This window comes from Mus caroli, chromosome 10 (assembly GCF_900094665.2).
Source record: "Mus caroli chromosome 10, CAROLI_EIJ_v1.1, whole genome shotgun sequence".
NCBI classification, from domain to species: Eukaryota; Metazoa; Chordata; class Mammalia; order Rodentia; family Muridae; genus Mus; species Mus caroli.
The window spans coordinates 110331698-110336908 of record NC_034579.1 but is presented as its reverse complement, the minus strand read 5'-3'; positions in this window follow the sequence as shown (position 1 = coordinate 110336908).

The following is a 5211-nucleotide window of genomic DNA, read 5'->3' as shown; positions in this document are numbered from 1 at the left end:
CTTCTTGAGTTTCATGCGTTTAGCAAATTGTATATCTTGGGTATCCTAAGTTTCTGGGCTAATATCCACTTATCAATGAGTACATATTGTGTGAGTTCCTTTGTGACATTTTCTTAATTGATGATTGATGTGGGAGGGCCCAGCCCACTGCAGGCGGTGCCACGCCTGACCAAGTGGTCCTGAATGGTTATAAGGAAGCAGGCTGAGGAAGCTTTGGAGAGCAAGCCAATAGGCAGCACTCCTCCATGGCTTCTGCTTCACCTCCTGCCTTCAGGTTCTTGTCCTACTTGAGTTCCTGCCTAATTTCCTTCAGTGATGGACTGTGATGTGGACGTGTAAGCAAAAGAAAACGTTTCCCCCTTTGCTGCTTTTGATATTGGTGTTTATCGTGGTAGTCAGAAGCCTACTAAAACATTGACTTAGGGACTCGTTCAATTTGAATGGACAGGGAATATTTCTGTGGTTTGAATTGGCTTCCTCTTACAGTTGTGTTATTTCCAGATGCCCTGGTTCAGCCACGATTCCCTGGTCACTCACACCTGCCTCCATCACACGAGAGCCAGCAGCACCACAACACAGGATGATAGAGCTGGGGCCAGAGCTAAAGCATGAGGTTTGAGAGTTTGATCTCCACCATGGCAGAAAAGAGAGGGAATAAAGGAGGGAGGAAGGAAAGTGGGGAGGGGGAAGGGAGAAAAGAGTATGGGGTGGAGTTTGAGTTTGAAATGTATAGTCAAACACAAATCTGTGGGGCTTTCATTCAAAGCTTATAACTCACATTTGAAATACACTCAGCGGAGGATTTCTGAAAATTGACAACAATCCTAAATGCTGAAAGAAACTTAAAAAAAAAATCAATATTCCCCTGCCCCCAAAAAGGCATTTTGGCAGTTTGAGTCTGTTATTTTAGAAGAAGGAGCAAAAATGTCTTTTTGGTCTCCTAAGTAAAAGTGAATTACCAAACTATTGTCCCATGAGAAAACATTCAAGATATGTATGTTGTCCTTTGGTCTCTGTTGGGGGTGGCTCTGGAATATCTGTGCGTAAAAAGACACTGGAACACGCAGCCCTTTGTATAAAATAGCACGGCCCTGTATTTTCATACAACACGCCTGTGTCTCTGCTGTCCCTTATGTCTAGACTACGTATATTACATGACAGAGAGTAAGAACGGTGTAGGTCATTGTTATACCGTATTGTTCAGGGAATTAGAATCAGAAAGAAAACCTATACATCTGGCACGGATGCAATCTATATTAGGTTAAATTTGTAGCTATAAAGTCCACATATTGCAGGGTCAACTCTATAGCCAAAGAAGTAAACAAACAGGCAGCAAGAGAATAACTAATATGACTATGATGTTCTAGTTCCTGGATCATGAGATACTTGAGCAATGTTTTAAAAATTATTTCTCATCTTGAATACATTTTCATTTTTTAAAATATTTATTTATTTATTTATTTATTTATTTATTTATTTATTTAATGTATGTAAGTACACTGTAGCTGTCTTCAGACTCACCAGAAGAGGGCATCAGATTCCATTACAGATGGTTGTGAACCACCATGTGGTTGCCGGGAATTGAACTCAGGACCTCTGGAAGAATAGTCAGTGCTCTTGACCACCGAACCATCTCCCCAGCCCACATTTTCATTTTTAAACTAGCTCTGTATTCATGTTTTTTAACTTAGGAAGACGCCCCCTCCCCCAGTTGTGAGCTTCAACTCTACAATGTATGAACTGGGTCCATTTCAGGCTTCCCCATCGGAAGCCATGGCGGGGCAGTCCTGGGCAGTTGAGTGTTCTTTCTCTGGTGTGCCCTCTCTCTGCCTTTCCCCCTGAGGAGCCCAGAGAGCAGGTGCTGTTCTTCACCTCATGGCAGTACTGTGGTGAATACCTCCTACCTGCATCCTGCAGCCCACACACCCTGGACGGAGGAGTCTTCTGACTCGAAGGCAGCATTCCCCCCTCCCCCCCCCTCGGTGCTGTCAATCACCCCCAGAGACGGAATCCAACGCTGCAGCCTCTCGCCTTCCAGCACAAACCTGGTGGCGCAGTGTCTGCTCCAGAGCCTTGTGGGCCGGCCAGGCCACGGCTAGATTTACCTGGAGGACACTCTGGCTTGCCTCCTCACCATCCCATCCTGTTTGTCTTGCTCTGTGCAGATTTTTCCCGAGAACATCTTCAAGTGAATACCTAAGATCTCCATCTCAGCTATGACATCATGCTTATCTGTGTATAGCCTGTCCCCAGTAGAACCTGAACTTCGGAGAGCAGCAACCAATGTGTGTTTCTCATTGCTATATTCTTTTTTCCTTTTTAAAAAACCTGTTTACTTTACATCCTGATTGCTGTCTTCGCTCCCGGCCCCTTCCCACAGACCCTTCTCCCATCTCCTTTCCCTTTTCCTCTGAGAGACTGGAGGCGCCCCCCACCCCCAGCCTCTCCTCCGCCCAAATACATCAATTCTCTGTAGGGCTAGGCGCTTCTCCCTCTGAGGCCACACAAGACAGCTGCTAGGGGAACAGATTCCACAGACAGGCAATAGCTTTAGGGATAGCTCCCATTCCAGTTGTTCGGGACCCACACGAAGACAAAGCTGCACATCTGCTACATATGTTTGGGGGGGGAGGGCTAGGTCCAGTCCATATATGTTCTTTGGTTGGTGGTTCAGACTTTGAGAGCCCCAAAGGTCCAGACTCTGTCGGTCTTACTGTGGAATTCCTATCCCCTTTGGGACCCACAATTCTTCCTCCTATTTTTCTATAAGAGACCCCAAGCTCCATCCAATGTTTGTCTGAGTCAGCTGCTGGGTGGAGCCTCTCAGAGGACAGCCATGCTAGACTCCTGTCGGCAAGCATAACAGAATATCATTAGTAGTATAAGTGGGCTGCCCATGGGATGAGTCTCTAGTTGGGCTGATTTTTGCTTGGTCATTCACCAATCTCTGCTCCATCTCCTGTCCCTGTATTTCTTGCAGACAGGATACATTTTGGGTCTGCCTGTGGCTTGATATGTAGTTAGTTACAATAACATGGAATGAACTGGATAATCCCTGGTGTCTACAAATTCCAGTCTCTTTGTGTGCGTTTTCTCTGGTTCTTATGACACCAGAGAGGTAGGTATTGTTCATCTATAACAAATGGAGCAGTGAGAGGCAGCAGGGTTGCTAAGCATTTTGCTAATGGCCACAGAAGGTAATGCTTCGGTTGTTGTCCAGCTTTGCTCTCCTCCACTGGTACCGTCTGACCCCAAGGGAGGGGACCCAGCATTCCCCCATGTTATTCTGACCCACATTTTGGTACGGACCCCTCCTTGATTCAGCCTAAGTATAGGCTGTGCAGATGACAAAAAGACACATAGCACAGAGAACAAGTCAGGACCAAGGTAAGGCCCTTTCCTTGGACCACCCCTTACCTCCCTCCCAGGTTATCTCCCTGCGGATGAGGAAAGATACCTACCACCTCCTCCAACAGAAATGGTCCAGCGAATGCAACAACACTGAGACACACCAAGTGTCCAGAGCAAAGAAAGCATCCCTCCCAGCCTTTAAACTTCTTGCAGAGTTGTTATACCCTAGGTCTAAAAGCAACCTCTTCCCAGGGTCTCTGACAAGGGGATGTTCTCTTCACAGGACACACCCCACCCCCACAGGACCAACAAGACTCTCATAGAATCTCTTAAGTTACTATACCTTCCCCAATAACCAGCCCGTGATTGTGTGTGGCTCCCAGCTCTGTGGAGTGACTTGAGTTTCTTCTTAAAAACATTTCACGATGTTTAGTAATGTCATCATGCGCGTGTGACCACCACCCTGGGGAAGAACAAACTAAAATGCACACGGTAGGTATTTCAATGTGACAGTGGGAGTGAGATTAGCTCACCTCATCTGGCAACATTGGTAATACTGCAAATCAAACAGAGAGTTAGATATGTGTGGGGTGTATGTACATTTATGCATGTGGTATATGTATGTGAACGTGTGGAGATGTGCATGCATGTGCACATACATGTTCATGCATGTAGAGGCCAGAAGTCAACATTGGACAACTTCCTTTGTCATTCTTCTCTTATTTTTTTGAGACAGGGTCTCCCACTGAACCTGGACCTTTCCAGACTGAGCCAACTTGTCCAATGAGCACCAGGGATCCATCTGTCTCTGCTCACTAGCAATGGGCTACAGAAGCATGCTGCTTCTGTACATGACTGTTACATGTGTGCTAGAATCTTCATGCCAGGGTGCTGACCCTCCACCAGCCCCTGACATGAAGAGGCCAACTCTACCACTTTCTTCTGGATGCTTCCTTATCTCTTCCATTATGATTTGAATGTAAAATATCTCCCACAGGCTCATTTGTTTGAACCACTGGGCTCCAACTGGTAACTGAGGAGGTGGCAGAACCTTTGGGGATTAGGTGCTGATGTAGGTGACCAGGGCTAGGGGCAGGGCAGGAGGGTTATAACTTGCCTGCTCTCATTCTGATTTCTGGTGGGTCACAGAGTAAAGGAGCAGTGGTTACATTCCAACTCAGATCAAGTCTCTCCAGCCACCACACCATCCTCACCGAGATGGACAGAGTTCTCAGAAACCGTGAACCCGATACATTGTTTCCACCTTAGGTCTCTTCTGTGGGGTATTCCGTCACAGCAAAAGAGAAAGGCAACCAGAACGCTACCAGTCCACATTGACCCCAACCCCATTCTCTCCCCTCACTTTCTATTCATCTAACCATTTGTGGTAATTTGAATGTTTGGCCCACAGGAAGTGGCATGGTTAGGAGGTGTGGTCTTGTTAGAGTGGGTGTGGCCTTGTTGGAGGAAGTTCATCACTGTGAGGGTGGGCTTTGAGATCCTAGGCTCAAACTCTACCCAGTCAGTGCAGAAGAACCTCCTCTTGGCTGCCTACAGAAGAAAGGCGTCTGGCTGCCTTCATATCAAGATGTAGAACTCTCAGCTCCTTCTCCAGAACCATGTCTGCCTGCAGACTGCCATGCTTCCCACTATGGTAACCGACTGAACCTCTGAAACTGTAAGCCAGACCCAGTTAAATGTTTCCCTTTATAAGAGTTGCCTTTGGGCTGAAGAGAGATGACTTAGTAGTTAAGAAAACTGGCTGCTCTTCCAGAGGTCCTGAGTTCAATTCCCAGCAACTACATGGTGGCTCAGAACCATTTGCAATGGGATTCGATCCCCTTATCCGGTGTGTCTGAA